The sequence below is a fragment of the Periplaneta americana genome, chromosome 4 (assembly GCF_040183065.1).
Source record: "Periplaneta americana isolate PAMFEO1 chromosome 4, P.americana_PAMFEO1_priV1, whole genome shotgun sequence".
NCBI lineage: Eukaryota > Metazoa > Arthropoda > Insecta > Blattodea > Blattidae > Periplaneta > Periplaneta americana.
The window spans coordinates 200,419,082-200,444,247 of record NC_091120.1 but is presented as its reverse complement, the minus strand read 5'-3'; the positions used below and the strand labels follow the sequence as shown (position 1 = coordinate 200,444,247).

The window sequence follows — 25,166 nt, the reverse complement described above, 5'->3', positions numbered from 1 at the left end:
AATCCCATCGATGCAAAATAACCTAGTAGTTGATACAATGTCGTTAAATAACCAAGTAAAATCATGTAAGGCTCACGGAGCCCCAGAACATACTTTGAGAAATGCTGCTCTCTGGTAATTCAGCAGTTGTCCAAACTGAACGAAGAGCGGCCTAGTGTGTACTTACATTTTAGGAAATCGCCATCAGAGATAATATCGATAGTGTTAACCACGATTAGAGTATCCAGTATAACTAGTAAAGATCCCTGCGATGGCTTAGGATAACGTTTTCAGAGCATGTAATATGCTGCCGTGCCGCCACGTTGCTCCTCCCGTGACGTTCCGAGCAGACCTAAGAGGCGTGGTTATAAGCACTAGGAACTCTCGGTTCAGGACGTGAGACACGGGCAGTATACTCTTTTCGCTGTAAGAAAAATCCTAATGTAAACACAAGCACGTTGCTGTCATACCCGTGATTGGCTCACAGTCGAAACACTCACACGACGCAGGAGAATGTAGTCCGTATTTGGAAACTATCATCTTGTATTATTTAAAATAAAAAATTGAATTCTAGTTGTTAAATACAATGAAACATATAACTTCACTCATATGTAAAACGATATGTAAAAGAAAAGCTACTTTTATATTTTGTTATGTACTATGAACGCGGATGAATACCAACAGTAATGCCGAGGTAGTCTGTTCTTGTAACGAGCTGGCGTCACTTGAGCTCGTAGTTGTTCACGTAAGCACGTGGTACTGAAGTATGGCTTCTGCATTCTGGGTGTGTGTGGTTATTAATCATAGGATTAGAAACCCTCTCAAAAGCGGAGAAGAACAAATAGTCTTAAATGTATATAATAAGTTATGTGAGTTTTAATTAGAGTAATTATAAAGTAAATGTTTCCTAAGCAAACGAATGCATAGTAGTGAGGTTAGGCCTACTTGACAAGTAACGGGAAATGTTTAACATGAAACAGAATGTACAACAGTAGGCGGGAACATGTACTGAGAATCTATGGCGCCAAACAGCGGCCAATGAAGCCTCACTTCAGTCACGTGCTATTGTTTGCATTAGGATTTTTCTTACAGCGAAAAGATTATATTTGCCGCACCGTTAAACATTATCATGTCGTAGCTCCTATGATAAAAAATCAAACGCACTGTAATTGAGCGGCAAATAACGTCCTCGTTGTTTTCTACGAAAGCGGACGAAAGAGCCAAAATGGCGGGCGATTATATTAAGTATTTATCGAGCCTTAGGAAGTGAATTACATCATCACCAGCGAATAACACGACGCACACGTTTAAATGTAGCCGACCTGCAACGTGATTGGCTGCCGGAAATAAGAGCGACGGGACTATAATAAGGCCAACAACAGGGGTTAAAAAATATTGTCCTAATCGGCGTACAAATGACATTAATACAAACCATATAGCACGATAGACGTTCCAAGACATATGCCTCTTATTTTTTTAATTATTTTTTTCAACGGTTGTATTGCGTTGTAAGAGACTTTTGTTTTTACACAGTACCATAGATAAAGAAATGTTTCGGGGATAATGGCTTATCGAAAAATTCTGTGTACAAAACTACTTCCAAGAGGTATGTCTGAATTGGATGGTTGTTCATACACGCTCAGACTTATCTCCTAGACTTATAGTTCACAAAGAAGTCGTTGAAATCAATTATTTACCGTGGAGAAATTCGATAACTCGAGAAATATTATTCCTTCATGATTTTGCGTTCATTTGTTCATTCCTTAGCGCAACTATAAGGAGCGATAGTTTACAAAGCTCACGGCCTTCATAGACTTCAATAAGAAAAGATTAAGTACGATTATATTGTCGTACATCACAATCGGGTACTGTTATTGAGAAGTAGTGACTGCCTAGGTTATTGCCAACGCTTATTTTATTATTATTGAAGTATTGCTATGCTTTATGTGCGTGAAAACAAATTCTAGAGTCCCTGGATAATAATTTAATGTAAGATTTGAGACAATGGGCATACTCTTTCTGATTGGTTGGATCCAACCATGACTTCCATTAACATAAATATAAGTATACATATGCACTGGAATAAAAATAAATTTGTCTATGAAGTAAATCCCTCATTATCTGCAATGTCTAGACTCTAGAGTTCCTCTGTAATGAGAGTTGAATTGTTGTATGGTCTGTGATTCCATCAACAATAATGGCACTGAAAATTTGAAAAGTAAATAAATAAATAAATAAATAAATAAATAAATAAATATTCTCCTATGAGAAGTAAAACCTTACGCTTACATATTGTATAATACAGATATTAAACAAATCTTGATACAGTACATAATCTATACTAATAACAAATCTGTAGCCAGAATTTTTCTGGTAATTTTCGATTTTCCAAAAATAATTGGTGTTAACATGTATAATTAATCATCCTGAAGAAATTTTTGTTTGTATGTCTGTCTGTCTGGATGTTTGTTACCTTTTCACGAGATAATGGCTGAACCGGTTTATATGAACATTGGAATATAAATTAAGTTCGTTGTAACTTAGATTTTAGGCTATATAGGCATTCAAAATACTTTATTTAAAAAGGGGGTTATAAGGGGGTCTGAATTAAATAAATCGAAATATCTCGCTTATTATTGATTTTTGTAAAAAATGTTACATAATAAAAGTTTCTTTAAAAGTGATTTCCGATTATTTGCACAATTTTGATAGGACTGATATTTAATGAGATAAATGAGTTTTAAAATTAAAATACAATGCCATCTAAGGCGGTGTAATGAAATGAAAACAAATGACTTCGTCTATAAGGGGCCTTGAACAACAACAATCGAAAGCTATTAAACATAGCCTACAGAGAATGTTTCTGTGTTTGTATGAAGTAATATCGGAAGCTAAATTAACCGATTTGTATAATTAATTATTATTTCACCATTGGAAAGTGTAGTTTCTCTAGATGGACATAATGCTATAATGTTATTACAGTAAATTCTGAGTGAATGGAGGACAGGTAAGATTAAAATAGCTTCTTATGCACAGAAAACTTGATAGGCTATTCTGTATATTCATTTCTTGTATTTTTTAAAATAATGTTTATGTACACATTCATTTCATCAAAGACGAATGCTCCCTGGATCAAACGTTCTATTTTAATTATGTAATTACTTTATATTTATTCCTAACAGGTGCAGCGGAGCGCACGGGTACGGCTAGTTTTATAATATAACTGATTATATATAATACATAAAAATATTATTACAGCTAGTTCAACACTGAGGAATAAGGAAAGACTGTTACCTTGTACTTAATAGAAGAAAAACAGTTGTGTTTACTGAATTATGCAACAAGGTAGGCGATGTTTGGATCCTGTGTCTCAACTCATATTCAATAATATTATTATCGAGGAACTCCAACAAATTCGCGTTATAAACGCTCTGTGACGTCCAGTGCTAAACTATAACATGTTGTCACATTTGCTTAGCAACGGGGTAATAATTGAACAACGAACATAACATAGAAGATTACGTCACGCATGATTGTTGTTCCAGGGACGTCTGCATGAAGATAGGAGTACGCTTTCGGTTTTTCGGCGATGTGTCACTTCTGCCCGACTACGTCCAGAAACCCATCCTGGAAGTTGCTCGTCTTACGAAAAACAATGACAAGGCTTACTTTAACTTGGCCGTATCATACACAGGTATAGTCATCTGCATTCTGGGAATTCAATACACATCGAAGGCAGGGCCAGATTTAGGTATAGTGCCGCCTCTAGGCAAGCTAAAATTCCCCCCCCCCCAACTGCTACAAAACATTTATAAGCAGTTACTATACAGGCCATGTTTAGTTTAAATTCGTTTTAAATGAAATGTTACAATTCAGAAAACAATAAATTACTGGAATCAAAATACATGCATCTTAGTTGTGAATTATAAAGATTTCCTTCGCACTTTCTTCACAAAGAAAGCATTGATGACGTCATCGAAGTCGATCTGACGAAGCACATAGGCAAAGAAACATATTCAAACTTATTCATTGTTGAAACAAAATTGGTTTGTGAAAGCCAGGCTGTGGTTTACTTTTAAGCATTGTTTTTGTTGGTGGTATAATTATTACGAGTATTTCTTACGTCGATAGGAAGTATAAACTACGGAAATTGAAAAATAAGCTGCAACTTTTTGCGGAATAAACCTTTCATATCGAATTATATAGCGCACATGCTGGAGAGTGATTAAATAGTATTGTTGACGATATAATTATATTGGAAATGTAACTGAGAGTTCTGGTTACTATTCATAACGATAATGTAATAAATGACCACCTCTGTGGTGTAAGTCAGCATGTTGGTCTCTTACGCAGAGGGCCCGGGTTCGATTTCCGATCGGGTTGAATTTCCTAGTTGGGTTTTTCCTCAACCGTAAGGCAAATGCCAAGAAATTCGGGCCACATCACCGGCCTCATTCATCACCGAAATCATATTCCTAACAAATCAGTAATACATATACAGTCGCCATCTAGTTCACAACAGTAGTACACAAGCCTTCGGATTTCAACCGAAGATTAACTCGCGATATGACCAAAGATGTTAAAGCGAGTATAAATAACAGCGAGGAAAAAAAATATAATAAACACTCATCCAATTTGATTTTCAACAATACAATCTTGTTTATACAAGCAGTTAAATTGAAGGGTTCAGAACCATAGTGGGCCAAGCGCCATTTACTAACCGTAGAAAACAAGGGTTATAATGAAGTTATTACCATAATTCAATGGAAACATATAGCAAGTAATACTAAGTATACACATTAGAACTAAAGGATATGTGCATCTCCATTAAACTATGGTATTCACTTAACCTTAACTCTTGCTTTCTCCGTTTTTAATAAATGGCACTTGGCCCACTATGGCTCTGAACTCTTCAATGTAAGCAGTTGATAATATGATAACGTGATACCGGCATTACAATATATAGTCGCGACACTGTTATTCCCGGCGTGACTCCTCCTCTTTGCTTATGTCTTAGGAAGTCAAGGCTCTATAAAGTCTAGGTAGGTAGTATCGTTCGCCATTTTTGTTCTTACGTTGCCGAGCTACCAGACGAGGGATCTATTTGCCATACCGTTAAACATTATCATGTCGTAACTCCTATGAAAATAAATCAAACGCACTGAATTCAGCAAATAATTGAGCGGCAAATAACGTCCTCGTGTGCTTTCTGCGAACGTCAACGAAAGAGCCAAAATGGCGGGCGATTATATATTAAGTATTTATCCAGCCTTAGGAAATGCTTTACATCTTCATCAGCGAATCACAAGACGCACACGTTTAAATGTAGCCGACCTGCAACGTGATTGGCTGCCGGAAATTAGAGCGACGGGACTATAACTATGCAGCTGCACACTTTCCTTTTACTCTCGCTACGACCGCGACAATGCGATAATAAAACAATATCTGACTTCCACAAGGTGTTTAAGAACAAACTTAAGAAAAGATTTACAAACAAGTGTTTTAAAAACAAATTTCACTGTAAAATGAAAATAAAAAAAGAAGAGAAAGAGAGAGAGAAAATGCCCCCCCCCCTGGAAATTGCCGCCCTAGACAACTGCCTAGGTTCCCTAGGCCTAAATCCGGCACTGATCGAAGGGAAATTTTCGTGGCATTCGCTTCAACGAGAAATCATTAAACACGTTTACAATGGCGAACATGCACTATATTTTTATTCTTTAAATAGATTTATGACAATTTGTCAGGAAACTAGCTACATGGGTTGATCAAAATATCTATTCATTGCAGATTGTACTTGAATCCTTTTTATAGGGTATATGGAAACTCGTGGAAACTAATGTGACGTTATAGCACACACGTCTATACACCGTGTTCCAGAAACGCCGTCAATTTCTTCAAGTTATACTGTAGTACACTGGTATAGCTAATGTGTCATGTTGGATGCATTTTGAAGGAGTATCAGAGGTGATGAAATTCATATTCAATTAAAGTTCATTTTCCTTTAAGTATTAAAAATAGTTAAACCAGCATATTTACCCAACCCTGATGGCGTGGTTCGTGTTGCGTATTCGAACAATGTGGACGGAGTTTCTGGGACACTGTGTATTGTATAACACAGGCAATCATTGTCATCTACACATGTACTGTACTGGTGAATCTTACCTAGAAGTACACTTCTTGGGTGAAGTCTTGGATGTGCTGATAAGAAGGTCTTGAGGTTCCGGGCCCTAGAACTCTCGTATGCGGACTGAAGCTGGGTCTATCATGGGCTGAGGCACGATGGTCCACCTGTCAGCGTCAGGTTCACGAATTCCACTCAGGCCAGCTGTCGAACTTGGAGAATCATCGCATATGAGTGCGCTCAAAGGGCCAGACCGAGCCTAAGTGAATCATAAACATTTATTTTTTATTCCCTAGTCCAAGAACACACAGATTTCAAACTTTGTAAAATGTAACAACTTCAGTCAACTCCGGATATAGTGAACTCGGTTACAGTGAACATTCAGCTATAGTGAACTTAAATCGTTGGTCCCGACCTGCATGCATTAAAAAGTACATTAATATTTCCGTTTATAGTGAACCCTCGCTTCGGTTATAGTGAACCTTTAAAATTGAAGTTACAAGAGTTGCATCCTTACAAATTCTTATTTGAAGTCAGATCTTGTATAAAATTGAAAGAATGTGTTGAGAATAACATTTTAAGTTTCTTCCTCCTTTAGTCATAGGATAAAGGTAGGATTAGTGATTCCTAGACAATGAGCTGTACTGTAAATCCAGGCAACGCGTGACGACCTTGACTCACTCCAACATTGAAAGGTTAAAATTCTGTTCTCAGACTCACCACTCTACTGTTATTTCTAATCCTCCACCGTCAAAGGGTTGCTTTTTGTTCTCAGAAACATTTCCATTATGACAGATAGCATCGAAACAAAGGAAAATGAAATTGCCTTCTTTTATTAAAAGGGGACGGACATTATGTCCAGAGCATAAATGAAGGTAAGATTCCGATGGCTTTCAAACTCCATCAACCCCCTCACAGTTTCCATTAAGTGACCCGGGAAATTCCAAGGCTGAGTACGCAGTCACACCATAACAGCATTTGTCATTTCTACCTGATCAGTATACACTTCGGATTTAGTGAACCTCGGATATAGTGAACGAAATATGTAAATCCACAGAGATTCACTATATCCGGAGTTGACTGTATTTAAAAATAGCTTCAGAGGAATTAATTAAATACAATTTTAAAATGTAAATTCATTTGCTTCTGAATTTTGTTTTTCAATATACCAACAACGAGCGCACTGGCTCTGACAGTAACATTTGAGACTCGCATTCGAAAGATCCCGGGTTCAAACCTCTGGTCGACCAATTTGAATGAGATTTTTTATGATTTTCTTCAGTCATAAAGACAATTTACTTATCATAATTTATCATCGGTTCAGTCACCAATATCATAAACATTAATCAAAATCTAAAATCAGTAAATATGAACACAAGCCATATACAATACATGACAATAGAAACATGAATTCAACAATAACAAAAAGGACCTACTAGTATACCCAAAGATCCTACACACGCGATATGACCACAGATGTTAACGCTTGTATAAACAAACTTCACAAAAAAACTATATCAACAATGGTATTTAATGCGGCTAGAGCGTCGGCTTTGCATTTTGGTAACCTGGGTTCGAATCGCGGCGGATCCAACTGAAATTTGTGGTGCAAAAAAGAGATTTTTGATGGTAGACTTTCGCGGGATATTCTCGTTTCCCCTACCGGCATTCCACATTGCTCCATAAATTATTCAATATCATATGATGTTACGTAGTTCGCTTCCTATGGTGCACCAAGGGCAAAGCTGTCATGGCGGCTGAAAGTTCTACAAACTTCGGCTCGTCGCCCACTACACCTTTCCTAGTTGTATTTCAGAAAATATCAATTGTATTTCAGATTAGTCAATTCAATTTCAGATAGTATCAATTGTATTTCAGAAAATATCAACTATATTTCAGATTTGTCATTTGTATTTCAGATTAGTCAATTCAATTTCAGATAGTATCAATTGCATTTCAGAAAATATCAACTATATTTCAGATTTGTCATTTGTATTTCAGATTAGTCAATTCAATTTCAGATAGTATCAATTGCATTTCAGAAAATATCAACTATATTTCAGATTTGTCATTTGTATTTCAGATTAGTCAATTCAATTTCAGATAGTATCAATTGCATTTCAGAAAATATCAACTGTATTTCAGATTTGTCATTTATATTTCAGATTGGTCAATTCAATTTCAGATAGTATCAATTGCATTTCAGAAAATATCAACTGTATTTCAGATTTGTCATTTGTATTTCAGATTAGTCAATTCAATTTCAGATAGTATCAATTGCATTTCAGAAAATATCAATTGTATTTCAGATTTGTCATTTGTATTTCAGATTAGTCAATTCAATTTCAGATAGTATCAATTTCAGAAAATATCAACTGTATTTCAGATTTGTCATTTGTATTTCAGATTAGTCAATTCAATTTCAGATAGTATCAATTGCATTTCAGAAAATATCAATTGTATTTCAGATTTGTCATTTGTATTTCAGATTAGTCAATTCAATTTCAGATAGTATCAATTGCATTTCAGAAAATATCAATTGTATTTCAGATTTGTCATTTGTATTTCAGATTAGTCAATTCAATTTCAGATAGTATCAATTGCATTTCAGAAAATATCAAATGTATTTCAGATTTGTCATTTGTATTTCAGATTAGTCAATTCAATTTCAGATAGTATCAATTGCATTTCAGAAAATATCAACTGTATTTCAGATTTGTCATTTGTATTTCAGATTAGTCAATTCAATTTCAGATAGTATCAATTGCATTTCAGAAAATATCAATTGTATTTCAGATTTGTCATTTGTATTTCAGATTAGTCAATTCAATTTCAGATAGTATCAATTGTATTTCAGAAAATATCAACTATATTTCAGATTTGTCATTTGTATTTCAGATTAGTCAATTCAATTTCAGATAGTATCAATTGCATTTCAGAAAATATCAACTATATTTCAGATTTGTCATTTGTATTTCAGATTAGTCAATTCAATTTCAGATAGTATCAATTGCATTTCAGAAAATATCAACTATATTTCAGATTTGTCATTTGTATTTCAGATTAGTCAATTCAATTTCAGATAGTATCAATTGCATTTCAGAAAATATCAACTGTATTTCAGATTTGTCATTTATATTTCAGATTGGTCAATTCAATTTCAGATAGTATCAATTGCATTTCAGAAAATATCAACTGTATTTCAGATTTGTCATTTGTATTTCAGATTAGTCAATTCAATTTCAGATAGTATCAATTGCATTTCAGAAAATATCAATTGTATTTCAGATTTGTCATTTGTATTTCAGATTAGTCAATTCAATTTCAGATAGTATCAATTGCATTTCAGAAAATATCAACTGTATTTCAGATTTGTCATTTGTATTTCAGATTAGTCAATTCAATTTCAGATAGTATCAATTGCATTTCAGAAAATATCAATTGTATTTCAGATTTGTCATTTGTATTTCAGATTAGTCAATTCAATTTCAGATAGTATCAATTGAATTTCAGAAAATATCAATTGTATTTCAGATTTGTCATTTGTATTTCAGATTAGTCAATTCAATTTCAGATAGTATCAATTGCATTTCAGAAAATATCAAATGTATTTCAGATTTGTCATTTGTATTTCAGATTAGTCAATTCAATTTCAGATAGTATCAATTGCATTTCAGAAAATATCAACTGTATTTCAGATTTGTCATTTGTATTTCAGATTAGTCAATTCAATTTCAGATAGTATCAATTGCATTTCAGAAAATATCAATTGTATTTCAGATTTGTCATTTGTATTTCAGATTAGTCAATTCAATTTCAGATAGTATCAATTGCATTTCAGAAAATATCAACTGTATTTCAGATTTGTCATTTGTATTTCAGATTAGTCAATTCAATTTCAGATAGTATCAATTGCATTTCAGAAAATATCAATTGTATTTCAGATTTGTCATTTGTATTTCAGATTAGTCAATTCAATTTCAGATAGTATCAATTGCATTTCAGAAAATATCAACTGTATTTCAGATTAGTCAATTCAATTTCAGATAGTATCAATTGCATTTCAGAAAATATCAATTGTATTTCAGATTTGTCATTTGTATTTCAGATTAGTCAATTCAATTTCAGATAGTATCAATTGCATTTCAGAAAATATCAATTGTATTTCAGATTTGTCATTTGTATTTCAGATTAGTCAATTCAATTTCAGATAGTATCAATTGCATTTCAGAAAATATCAATTGTATTTCAGATTTGTCATTTGTATTTCAGATTAGTCAATTCAATTTCAGATAGTATCAATTGTATTTCAGAAAATATCAATTGTATTTCAGATTTGTCAATTGTATTTCAGAAGTTACAGTTGGCACCTTATTCTCCAATGTTAAATGCAATCGAGATCATTTAGTGTAAATTGAAGACGTACGTAAAATCACATTTTGGAATTCCTAACGTCATAGTTCCTGATGTTGTAGACTAATTTACCTACTGTACAGTAGAGAGTAAAATTGATGAAGCAACACACATAATATTGTTGGTGGTGATTGTGCTCATGCAGTACAACACAGTACAGTTCATCAAGCTGCAGCTTTAGCTATGGTGAATATGCCTGTCGGACGCTAAAATGCAATAAAGTTGAGGATTCTTTAAATCCATTTTCCACTTTTTTAAAATATATGTTAAAATCTCAAGTAGGCCTACATTTGTTATTTTGTGAAATAAAAGTGACTGTGTAATCTTAAATGCATTGCTTATTTTCTGAAATACATTTGATACTATCTGAAATACAATTACAAATCTGAAATTCATTTGATACCATCTGAAATACAATTGATATTTTCTGAAATACAACTGGAAAAGGTGTAGATAGGGTCGGTTGGGTGAATGACGTAAGTCAAGTACTCGCCATTAGTTTAAAAAAATGTGTTATTTCTGTCACGGCCCCATGGAACTCGATGTTAATACAACTTACTTACTTACAAATGGCTTTTAAGGAACCCGAAGGTTCATTGCCGCCTTACATAAGCCCGCCATCGGTTCCTATCCTGCGCAAGATTAATCCAGTCTCTATCATCATACCCCACCTCCCTCAAATCCATTTTAATATTATCCTCCCGTCTACGTCTCGGCCTCCCTAAAGGTCTTTTTCCCTCCGGTCTCCCAACTAACACTCTATATGCATTTCTGGATTCGCCCATACGTGCTACATGCCCTGCCATCTCAAACGTCTGGATTTAATGTTCCTAATTATGTCAGGTGAAGAATACAATGCGTGCAGTTCTGTGTTGTGTAACTTTCTCCATTCTCCTGTAACTTCATCCTGCTTAGCCCCAAATATTTTCCTAAGAACCTTATTCTCAAACACCCTTAACCTATGTTAATACAACAGAAACAGAAAACAGTTGACTGTAGAAGAAACAAATGTAAAATGTTAAATGAAGCAAAATATGAAGTTACAATAATTATTGTTTCGTAAGAAATTTATCAAATAACTCAAGAACATACTGTAAGTAGGGGCAGTGCGTGTGTGCCGGTAGCATGAAGGGAAACAGCCCCATCAATTCATTATCCGACAATATTCCTTCTCTCTACTTACACCTTTTCTTGGTTTAGTGCTTTGACAATGTTGGCGACTTTCGTCTGAGATCAATTCTGAATTCCACAACATTAGGTGAAATTTATTTTACATTTTTTTCTCTTTCAGCCCGCGAAGAGATAGCCCAGGCCATTAAGTCAGTGGTAACGGGAGTGGAGCAGGGCGAACTGGAGATGTCTGACATCACACAACAGCTTCTCTCTCGTTGCTTGTATTCAGCGCCTGCGTCTCACCCCGAACTCCTGATCAGAACGTCGGGAGAAGTACGACTTAGCGACTTTTTGCTCTGGCAGGTTGGTATCCCAGTCTTACAGCGTACTTACTTACTGGCTTTTAAGGAACCCGGAGGTTCATTGCCGCCCTCACATAAGCCCGCCATTGGTCCCTATCCTCAGCAAGATTAATCCATTCTCTATCATCATATCCCACATCCCTCAAATCCATTTTAATATTATTTTCCCATCTACGTCTCGGCCTCCCAACTAACACTCTATATGCATTTCTGGATTCGCCCATACGTGCTGCATGCCCTGCCCATCTCAAACGTCTGCATTTAACGTTCCTAAATATGTCAGGTGAAGAATACAATGCGTGCAGTTCTGTGTTACGTAACTTTCTCCATTCTCCTGTAACTTCATCCCTCTTAGCCCCAAATATTTTCCTAAGCACCTTATTCTCAAACACCATTAACCTACAGACGTGGAAAAATTATTAGCAAAATTGAACATTTTTATTATATATTTTTACAAAATTTGATTCTTCAATTTAGACTACAGTTGACATTTTTGTATATTTCCAAATTATTAGCAAAATTGAAGATTAGTGTTGCATATTTTTCAAAATTTAACTCCTCAATTTGGACTACATTTGATATTTTTGCATATTTACAAATTATTAGCAAAACTGAAGATTTTTATTGTATATTTTTACAAAATTCGATTCTTCAATTTGGACTGCAGCTGACATTTTGGATATTTCCAAATTATTAGCAAAACTGAAGATTTTTGTTTTATATTTTTACAAAATTTGACTCTTCAATGCAGTTGACATTTTTGCTAATTTACAAATTATTAGCAAAATTGAAGATTTTTATTATATATTTTTACAAAACTTGACTCCTCAATTTTAACTACAGTTGACATTTTTGCATATTTCTCTCTACTGTAATGATGGAAATATCCAAAATTGTCAACTGTAGTCTAAATTGAAAAGTCAAATTTTGTAAACAAAATATCATAAAAATCGTCAATTTTGTTAATAATTTGTCCACGTCTGTATGTTCCTCTCTCAAAGTGAGAGTCCAAGTTTCACAACCATAAAGAACAACCGGTAACATAAACTGTTTTATAAATTCTAACTTTCAGATTTTTTGACAGCAGACTGGATGATAAAAGCTTCTCAACCGAAGAATAACAGGCATTTCCCATATTTATTCTGTGTTTAATTTCCTCCCGAGTATCATTTATATTTGTTACTGTTGCTCCAAGATATTTGAACTTCTCCACCTCTTCAAAAGATAAATTTCCAATTTTTATATTTCCATTTCGTACAATATTCTCGTCACGAGACATAATCATATACTTTTTCTTTTCGGGATTTACTTCCAAACCTATCTCTTTACTTGATTCCCGTAAAATTCCCTTGTTTTCCCTAATCGTTTGTGGATTTTCTCCTAACATATTCACGTCATCCGCATAGACAAGGAGCTGAAGTAACCCGTTCAATTCCAAACCCTCTCTGTTATCCTGGACTTTCCTAATGGCATACTCTAGAGCAAAGTTAAAAAGTAAAGGTGATAGTGCATCTCCTTGCTTTAGCCCATAGTGAATTGGAAACGCATCTGACAGAAACTGGCCTATACGAACTCTGCTGTATGTTTTACTGAGACACATTTTAATTAATCGAACTAGTTTCTTGGGAATACCAAATTCAATAAGAATATCATATCTTATTTGAAGGATTTGTAACAAGCTGTTTTTTTACGGTGATGGATTGTTAGCCCTTCGCCCAACCCCCAAGCTGGAGGACCATCCCTCATTCTTACAGCGTATATAAATTTATTAACTATTACCACAGTATAGGTATTAATTAATATGTATGCTATGGGGTATTAAGTTGGAATTTTATAACTAGACCGCGGAACTTCATACACTAAAAACAATTAAATTATTCATGCAACCATGCAGTAAAAATGGTTGAAATATGCATCAGTCAAAAATATAAATACATAAAAATAATGTACGAACAAGCAGAACGGATTATCCGTCCTTTTAGATCCGTTCCTTTCAATACGACCGATAATCGAGGTTCTGCTGTACTATTTTCAGTTAAGTTCTCGAGCTGGAACACTTTTTATAAAGCATTCAATAATAAGAACATGCATTGAGGAGTTGAGGCTACCTGCGTACCTCGACGGTAGCGCGGTTTGCCTAAGGATGCGGGGTTAGGCTCGGGCTTGTGGAATCAAATCCTGCTTGGTTTGCACTAAGGTTTTTCCTAGCTGCGGTCAGAGAGGGTTGTCAGGTTGTACGTTTTCCCCGTATTCTTAAGTTTTCTGGATGTTAATTAGCCTTACGTTTTTTATTCTCCCCTACAACACTTTCTTCCTTTATTTAGAATTTGGCGCTGGGTAATAGCAAAATACTCAGAAAAATCAACTTCCGACTGCACACGACACTGCACCCCATGCATTCAATTCTTAAATTGAAAGAACATAATATATTATGTATAGTAAGTGTTTGGGTTAGCACATTGCTGGTTTGGAAAATTTAGAACACGATAATAAACGATGACGTCATTTATTCCTAATCGTGGATCATAGTTTTGGAGTTTCCTGAACAACTCGTCAAGCTTCAGTACCATACGAAAGGTGCCAGAGATTACAGATCGCATTGTGTTGTGCAAGTGCCTATTCTGAAGTAACGCCTACCAGTAACGTATTTAAAACATTATTTCTATTTCGTGATATACCCCTTCCTGTAATAATAAAATATAACGGTAATATATATATATATATATATATATAATTTGAACTGGTAATGGAAATTACGGGAAAACGGCTGAACGGATTTTAATAAATGACCCCTCATTTTGAAGCTTGGAACACGAAGTTTTTCAGAAAAATAGTAGTTTTCAGTGAAATGTCAATTTTCCTACATCATTTTCCTTTTTTTCCAAAATCCATCTTTCGTCAGTTTTGAGAATTGCAGTTCAGAATAAAACAAAACACTACAATAAACAATAGGCCATGACCTGGAGGATTGCTGAAATATTTAGAGTTCAAATTTAATTAGTTATTAAAAACTTCAAGACTTACTAAAAATAATTTACAGGTCTCATTATGCGGTGTGTAATTTTGTGAGTACAGCTGTGTATTGGATATTAAAATCTACAAAACTTGAGGTGGTTTGAAGACATTATTATCATTAGAAATGAAATATTATTATAGTTAATGCCGTGATGTTTTATATATAAACTTGCGCAAGATGATGTTGTTATTAAAAATCAAATATTTCTATATTTCCTGTCAAGCTTCAGTACCATACGAAAGGTACCAGAGATCACAGATCGCATTGTGTTGTGCAACTGCCTATTTTGAAGTAACGCCTACCAGTAACGTATTTTAATATTTCAAGTAGGGTTGGGTCTTTTTCATATACTAATGGCGGTGTGGTGTAGATACTTATATTCGTCATTCTCTTCAGTATTGGCTCGAGAGAGCGCAAAAATTACAGTTCCTAAGGAAAGACAGTATTACTTACTGATAAAATAAGAGGCCTACAAAATTTTATAGTCTCCCGATCATTTCAGCAAGATATCTTAGGAGGATAAAATGATCTTACCCTCTACATTTCAAGCTCTACATGCAGCACCTATACCAAGATGCTATGTCTGTTGTTCGAAAGCAGAGCAAACCTGACTTTTTTTTAACTTTCATCTACAATCCACAATGACCTGAAATAGCTATTGCTTTACTCCCATATGAAAAACCCACTGATCGTCCTGACATTGTTACTTGCGTTTTCGCGTTGAAACTCGAAAACTGAAGGTGGATGGGTTCAAGAAAAAGTATTTAGCATAAAAAAACATTCAGAGGGAGTATGTATCATTATTATAGAAGCAAATAACTTTGAAAATGTCTGGTATTTTTCATTGAAAATAAATCTGAAAAAAATTTATTTGAACGTGTAATGAACTTAGTTTGCAGCATTTGCTGCACAAGCCACTAGTAGGCTATATTTTGAAGTGATATGTATTTATCTGTCAAAATAGACATGAAAATAGATGTTCACTTGAACAAGGATAATATATCACAGTCTAGTATATACAGTCACGAAGCTTGAGTTGTGAGGGTACTAGGAACAATAGACTGTGCAGGTACTATTTCGCATTGTCTGTGATGAGGCGATACTAGCGACCCTAGTGGTTAGCAACTAGCTATGGATGCATATTTACTACGTATTGAGCTTCGATACTGTATATACTAGACTATGATAATATTATGAAACTATGCTTTTTCGAACAACGTTGTAAAGTCGTTCGCACAAATCATTCTACCAATGACAGTGATATTTTTTTATAAGTAACGACACATACCGTACATTTATTGATATCAGGATTAAAAATGCAGTGAACAAAATGTAGACAGCATCAAAGTTGATACAACTTCGTTAAATAACCTATTAAAAATCAGAATTAAAAATCCGAGGATTACGAGGGATTCGAACCTAGATCAGACTATCGTGACAGGGTGATGGTTTAAGGGGATGGTATTTTTAAAACTTTTTTATATTAATTTGGTGCAAAATATTAATTTGTTGTATGTAGAGAGCTCATAGCTGTGGCAACTCAACCAAATAAAAATATTTTGAAAAAAAAAAATATATATATATATATATTTGGGGACCCAAATTTGAAAAAAAATATATACTCAATGCAGGATTGTACAAAAAACCGATATATATATATATATATATATATATAAACCGTTTTTAAAGATAGATTCAAATAGTTTTTTGCAATGTATTTGCAAAAGCATGTTCTACAAGCTGTCTGTAACAGAATTTTGATATTAGTGCCTACGTTTGTAAAATAAACAATTAAAATTTAATAACAATTTTTTGATTTCCTTTCTTGCAAACAAACGGACGTATTTTTAAAATGAAATCAATTAACAAAATCCTGTTACAGAGAAAAGTTTCCTAATAGTCTAAAGAATGTGTTCTAAATTTCATGCATGTATCTTTAATAGTTCAGAAATTATACCCATTTTTGTCTGGCAATGTAGCAAATAAAATGAAGTTACTGGAAACCGATAAAAGCGGGCGTGTGATTTAAAAATCCATAGCGCAGGAAGTTTAAAAATGACGTCTCAACATCCGATAAGGGCACAAATACCCACAAAATATTGATATGTATTCCACACATATCACAGAGTATTTTAAAGAATTTTTTTAATTTACTCATTTTTCACCAAAAAATACCATCCTCTCCCCTTAAAACAGGGGCAATAGTAATAGAAGTTCTGCATCATCGACCTCGAATGTAGAAAGTTTTTTCCCGTAATTCACCAAATACATAATCTTCAGAATGGACCTTTTCATGAGCTAAGGCAGTAAGTTCTTCTCTTGAAAAACAAACAATTTATTTTAAATTTTCAAAACAGATTCCTAGGAAAAACTTTAACCAAATTGCTACATAATCTGCTTTGACTATAGAATAGAGATCCGTGTTTAAGTCCTGTCTAGAGTCCTATATAAGGTAATTATATTTCTTTCCGCGCAGTTGTCGTGCAGTTACCTGCAGTTCGACAAAGTGATGTGGCCGGAGTTCGATATGTGGAACTTGCTGGCCGCCATGGTCAAGTATCAGCGGAACTACAAGCAACTTCAGCCCGTGAAGAAGATCGAACAGGCGATGGAAGGCGGTCTAAATGAACGCTGCGAACGGTTCTGTGAACGCCTTCCAGTCGACAGATTCGAAAAGCTACTGCAGTTGCTCCAAGCTCAAATGTGAATGCAGATGGCTTGCTGAATATTAGTAGTGGTAGTAGTAGTTTAGTAATGATGATGATGATGATGATGATAATAATAATAATAATAATAATAATAATAATAATAATAATAATCGTTATACTTCAGAATACCAAGTAAGTACAAAGTCTATACAAATTAAAATAATTTAAAAAGCATGCTTTTTATTGAAGATAATTAAATAAGTACGTAAAAAGCGATGTCTCTTGGACCAGAAATAAAAAATGCAATAATTAAATAACAATATATGTAATTACGCGATATTCTGAAGTCGTTCCATAATTATACCGACGGTCTAGGTTAGGCCTACATTCCATATATTTTGAAGAAAGAAATCTAAGCATAAATTCAGACTCATATACCTACTTTAAGATATTATACAAAATCGTGAATATAAATTTCTTCCTAATGAAAATGAACTAAAACGGATACGTCCCGTGTCAATGTAGCATAAATCAATGGCCTACCGGTGCCTATACGTGTACGTGTGTTGATGCAAATAATACACTTTGTAACTGTTGTAAATAATAATACCGCTAATGATAATAATAACAATAATAATAATTAGTAATAATTAATAATACTGTAGTAGTTTTAATGGATTGATTATACAGAATTATATCCTACCATGCCATTGACGATGGTTATCTCGACTCCATGAAGATGTTAAATTTTTTAGAACAATATGGCAGACATCAAACATTTTGAGATAAGAAAATAATAGGCTACTAATACTCAATGTAGGACGATGAAAACGTTACCGTAACATAAAGACGCACGACTATTGACGATGGGAACACAAACTTAACCGTCAGTATACTAATTTGGTATTGGTAACCATGGAAACACAACAATGTCATTCGCCATAATTCCGTTGTATACTTCAGCGCTCTGTGATTGTATATTATTATTTTTAAAGTAATGAAAGCTTGGAGTTTGCAAACTTTCATGTTAACGTTTCATGTTTGAGTTTATGTTTACGTTGACGTAATTCAATCTGAATGCTTTCATTAAATAACATAGATACAAGATTTTGTGTTTAAGTTACCTTACGGTTATATTATTTAAATTCTCATTGTCAATTGGGCTTTGCGTGTAAATTAAAATAATTTTAAAATTATAATCAATTATTATTATTATTAACATCACGACGTACCTCTCTTCTTGGTTGTCAGATCTTTATTGTATCCTGCACGGAATTATTTATTCATTCTTGTCATTATCAGGATGATTATTATCTTGCACGGAATCTTCCATCTATATACTGTATGTGTGCTGGATGAATCATGTAGGCGCTCCCATCATAACGGCATCTAGTATAGCAAAACAAAACAGAACACATGAGAATCCATAAAGGAAAAAGTTAGGCTGGAAATATCTAACGAAAATGATTGGGTGAGATTGGAGAAAAGTTAGTGTTCAGCGATTTGTCAATAATCATAAATGAAGGGTACACGGGAAAAACGATCAAGGTCCATCAAAAATCGAAATTGAGTTAATAATGCCATGTTATAGTGGAAAGAAAGTACTATCATGTGGTCTAGCTAGTAATAAGAAATAATCTTTCTTGACATTCCACTACTTCAATTTCTATTAAATACACACATAAGAAAGCATTAAGTGCTTAAACTTTAACATTCATTTTTCTCGAAACTTTCTAAAATGGACCTTGATCATTATTCCCGTGTACCCTTCAAATGTTATCGCGAACAAAGACTTAAAACTCGTCGACCAAAGGAAAATCTGTTTTAAGTTTATTTCAAGGAATAAAAAAATCAATAAATAATAAGGCAAAAGATATTGGATCCAGACGCGTAATTTTGGCAAGCCAGGGGGGGGGCGAATTGCCCCCTCCTGAGTATAAGATAAAAAATTTAATAATTGATTAGTGCTATGTAAAAATAATAATTGATTAGTTCTATTTAAAAATAATGTGAGAACTCTACATTTTTAATATTACACTTTCATAAACGCTTAAAACATAACAGACGAGCTAGTTCATGACTTTGCTTAAATGAAACCAATATGTTAACCTTTGCTACATTAGTGGTTGTTACCTATTGTAAATAAAAGTATAATTTGTTCTGTTAATTGAAATTAAAATATCTTTATCAATGAAATTGTGTGTTCATTTGTTCGCACCTATATCATATTGGCAGCAAATGCATGTAAACTATGTATTGTATAAGTAGAACTTAAAACTAGGCTTAGACCTATGGGTGGAAACATGGCCTGTATAGACTACTGTAAAGTGGGGTAAACTTAACCATGATACAAATAGAAAATTGAATCAAGATTCAGCTCTATTTGTGACTGAAAATAATAAGAATACTTAAGAAATGGAGAAAAATAATGAACTTTGAAAATTTGTTGAGTGCATCTGATATAATAATCCGTGGACACACTGTATAAAAATTACATGTTAATATTATGAAGTATGTTATGGCAAGAACATTCAATGACATCTCAAAATATGAAAGCACACTCCGAAATATATTATATAATAACCTTATTCATGACACGTAGTAGCCATCTGCAATCTACATTCATATTTTTCAAGGTCTTGGAGTGTTGACAGAACTGATCCCTGTCTTGCAATTCCCCTTTGAAAAGTAGAAGACGAAAATAAATAACACCACTTATGCAAGCTGACTGTGTATGCAATTAGTTGCGTCTGTAGCTGATCACCAATTCGCTGGTCTTCCAGCCATGTGGCGTAGGTTTGATACCCAGCCAGGTCGTTATGGAATTTGTGGTGAACAAAGCAGACATTACAGATGGTTTTTCTCGAGTTACTCCCGTTTCCCTCATTACTTCCACCAACACTCTCCATCTCCCCTTCATTTCGTCTATAATCTGGAAGAGTTAAATATGGGCTGGGGTGAAGTCCTAGAGATAGTACGGGTTTCCGACGTTGATATAGGAAGGACTTGGGGCTTCAGAGTATGTTTGTAATGTCATTATTCCATATGACCGGAAATAATGCTGGATAATAAACACCTTCTCTTCTGTTGTGAGCAAGGTTGCCAGATGTCCCGATTTGGCGGGACATGTCCCGATTTTCATATAAAAATCCCGAGTCCCACTTCGATTCCAGGCGGGACGCAAAAAGTCCCTCCGTTAGAGAATTAACATCAGTTGTATAATTTTGTCGTTACCTTGTAAGTATTTTCTATTCGGCCTAAATAATAATTACATTAATTTAAATTATTTTTTTAACAATCTAGGTTTGCACATTGGAAAAAAACTAATATTTTGGCAAGTGTAAGGTTTGTGACAGCGAATTCAGTTGTGAATATAATATTTCTAAACATTTAAAAAGAGATGTTCATCAGAAATGCATGGCACAGAGAATGGTAAAAAGTTTGTTGAAAATTCTGAAGTACAGTGATAAATATGTACAGTATATAAGTTCTGTAAATGTATACTGTATGTTAAATGATGAGTTTAGAGCGGTAATATGTTGTCACAAAATAAATGAATTTAGCTATCAATAAATTTTATGTCATTGTAATCAATGAAAAACATTGAAATTTAAATATTTTGCTATCTTATGAAATTTGTGCTTTACAATTAATAATAAACAGCTGGGAAAATCTATTAGGCAGAACTACTATTAAGTTATTGAGTCAATAATAATTTGGCATACCGGTAACATATTATTCTCACAAGTCTTTCAGAAAGACGCCAGACAAATAATGTGGTGTAACTTACAGCCAGATAAATATTGTTTTGCGTTTGGAAACCTGTACCTACAATATCTTTTATTAAAATTGCAATTTTGATATCCATATTATTAGTTTCTTCAACTGCATACAAAGGGATCATTTTAAATAAATTTTTCTAGCCACGAAAATGTCAACATTCATATCACTCTTCCTTTAAGACAAAACGTAAATACTGTATTTGATGGAAGAAGGATGTCCCTCCTTGGTAGATCTAAAATCTGGCAACCCTGGTTGTGAGAACCATAATTGCAGAAATCAACACAACACTGAATTCGCAATTTATGTCAAATTAGTGTATAAAATAAATAAATACTACTTTGCTAGGGAAACGTGAACAGAAGAAGAGCGATAATTTCAGTACTGTTTGTTTTGGCGTATACCGTACAAACACTGTTGGAGATAAACCATGTAATATGATACCAGTGTTTGAAAAAAGTTATTCAGGCATACAGAGAGTCAGTAAACTTTATTTTTAATGACACCCTAGATTAAAATTTACATATTCCGAATCTCCATTAAATGTTACGTATGAATGTGTAGAAACGTTTACCCATTCACCCGTTTCATGTCTTTTAGCTAGGTATATTGAAAATCTGTTTCATGGACTTCAAATTTGAGACAAGTGAAATACTTAAAAACATGTTGGGTAGGCCGTAAAACTAAACTAAACACTATCACTAACAAAACTTGACAACAGATGCCCAAAATGAGAACCATTCACAGCCAAACAGTGTCCCAGTCTATCACGGAAACAGTCCATTGTCTTTCTCACAGTTACATGACTGATCTGGAGAGAAAAAAAATCGAACGCGCAGCTACACAGTCCAGTTTCCGTTCTTGAAACTAGGCGCCTGTCAGTTGTTCCAAACCCACTCTGTCTCCTGCTGCTCATTCAAGTTTAAGATGTTACTAGTAGGCCTATGATTGCTGTTTTCTTCAGAGAAGACGTTTTTGTGTCGCTTTATGTTAATTAATTATATTTCATTCATTCATTTAGTGTTCTGCCCAAGGACAGGTCTTTCACTGCAAACTCAGCTTTCTCCAATCTTTCCTATTTTCTGCCTTACTCTTGGTCTCCTCTTATGATCCATATATCTTAATATCGTCTATCATCTGATATCTTCTTCTGTCATGAACTCTTCTCCCGATAATAATAATAATAATAATAATAATAATAATAATAATAATAATAATAATCATCATCATCATCATCATAATAATTAGAGCTTTTATAAGCCAGAAAAAAGCATTAAATGTGAAGCACAGGAACGCCATTTCATAATTTCAATTAAGAAACACGCCAAACAAATTATCTTTGCACGAAAAAACGGATGCTCCCTGGACCAAATTATCGTATTTTATAATTGTTTGAATGCAACAGAAGTCAGAAGTCTTGCTAAACATGTTATTGCTGAAGCACTACGAAATGCCACTGAACGAATATTTCACACATTTATCACTGCCAATGCTGCGCTATAAACCAATTTTCGGCAATCTAATGTAAAAGACTGCCTACAATTATTTGGAAAGTTTCAGAGAAAATACACAAATTCAATCTTCTAAAAGTTTTTTTGTTTGTTTTTAAATTAAGTAATTTGCTGGGAGACATCGTTAGATATAGGCCACTCTTACACTAAACCTGGAGTAATTTAAGCTTATTAATCAAATAATATGATTCTACTTACGGTTTTTCTTATATGCTCACCTGTATGTAATTTCTATTTTATACATATTTCATTGTTATTTTCCATCCGAAGATCATTAAGAATGCTGAATATTACTTAATATCTCCTATCTTTCTTCAAATAGTGTTTATATGCCATGTTAATTTTCATTTGTTTTCATAAGTTAACAATGATACACATTGGGAGCAACATAGAAGAATTAATTATTTTGCTACACAATCCACGCTATATTCACGTTGTTTTGAAATGATTAATCGAAGATGGTTTGCTTATTGTTTATTACATGCACATTTGTATGCAATTTCTATTCCGCACGTTTTTTTCTATCCCAAGATCATTAAGAATGGTGAATATTATTCATGCTTGTTTCCTGTATTTCTTTAAATAATGTTATGTGGCATGTTAGTTTTTATTTGTCGTTATTTACGTAAAAATTATTCGCCAAAAAATAAAAAATAATAATTTCGTACTCACTCCACATCCTATATATTCACATTTGTTTTTCAGTGATTTATTAAAGAATGTACCGGTATTTAAAAGACTAATAATTTGGAAACATGTTGCATAAATCATCATTGTGCCAAAAGAGAATGCTCCCTGGACCAAATTATATTAAAGAATGTACCGGTATTTAGAAGACTAATAATTAAGAAACATGTTACATAAATCATCCTTGTGCCAAAAGAGAATGCTCCCTGGACCAAATTATATTAAAGAATGTACCGGTATTTAAAAGACTAATTTAGAAACATGTTACATAAATCATCCTTGTGCCAAAAGAGAATGCTCCCTGGACCAAATTGTCGTATTTTGCAGTGGTTGTCAGTACTCGCTGAAATGGGTAATAATATGATATAATTATGTTGTACGTAGCAAGATCGATTATTCAATTGATAGGATATTTTATGAGGTTGTCACGACTGAGATATCTATTGTCAATTCCTTTAATTTGTCAGAAGGCCTTGACTAACGGGTATATAAGGACCGGCGCTCTCATGGCTGGAGGTCGGGGTTTGGGATGGCCCACAAGCAACAAGTTATACTAAATATGTTTGGGATTGGTGTAAAACTGGCCTAGTCTCTCACCCGAAATGGCGTGCCTGTATTTCACAATTTTAATATCCTACCAAGTTTGTATAGCCTATATACTGTAGTCTGCTTCATGTAAAAGAAAATTTACACAGTTATAATCATAGTTCAGATATCCATTCTGTCAGGAATAGTCACAATATAAACACTTCTTATGTGAGACTAAGTAAAACTATAACTATAAATATTTAAGTATCGAACTATTTAATGCACTACCCTCTTCTGCTACAAGTGTGTCAATGAATAGATTAAAAAAAATAATGAGAAAATGGCTTACAAGCAAAGTTTTTTACTCCTGTGACGAATAAAACTGATTTAATATTTTAGGTAAATGTTACATTTGGTAGTTTCCTAGTACACGGTACTAGTTACATAGGTCGTTTTTATGTTTATACAGTGGCTCTTTTCTGAAAAGAATTTTAATAGTTTGTTACTAGATGTGATTCTAGTCAGTTTGTAATATATTTTTGGTCCAGGGAAAATATACGTCATCGTTTATGATTATACAGCAATGGCTGAGTTAACAGCATATGTAACGAGTACCGGGTATTAGGAAACTTATTATTATTATTATTATTATTATTATTATTATTATTATTATTATTATTATTATTATTATTATAGGAGTACTAATTGGCAAATTCATGAATTGATATTGTATTACATGATAGCTACTATGTAATAGTTCACTTCCATTATAGTTGGGAACCATTATATAATAGCTAGTCAACCAAAAATTTTAATTCCTGTTGATATTGCAATAATTATGAAGTTATATAAAAATCTACTTTACTTACATATTCGTCGCCAGAATTGTAAAATCAGAATGCACAAATTGAGTCACAAAAAGCTTTCGTACCCGATATTCTTGTATTAATCCTGTACTTTTTATTTATTCAGCACTCTAGTTTGTAGCTTCCAAGTCCCATTCGAAAT

The 25,166-nt window shown here is 33.7% G+C and overlaps 1 long non-coding RNA gene across 2 annotated transcripts in view; it reads right to left on the bottom strand.

Annotated features, from left to right (window-relative positions):
* LOC138698594 (uncharacterized) overlaps window positions 1-25,166 on the bottom strand; it is a 66,124-nt gene that overhangs the window by 40,787 nt on the left and 171 nt on the right. Inside the window, exons 1-3 of one of the 2 annotated variants that reach the window (XR_011331899.1) lie at window positions 25,028-25,158; window positions 18,885-19,041; window positions 6,142-6,359 (exon numbers count right to left, since the gene is read on the bottom strand). This is a non-coding gene — a long non-coding RNA (uncharacterized lncRNA). Of the gene's footprint in view, window positions 1-6,141; window positions 6,360-18,884; window positions 19,042-25,027; window positions 25,159-25,166 lie in introns of those variants that run through there. The other variant, XR_011331900.1, reaches the window with a different exon arrangement.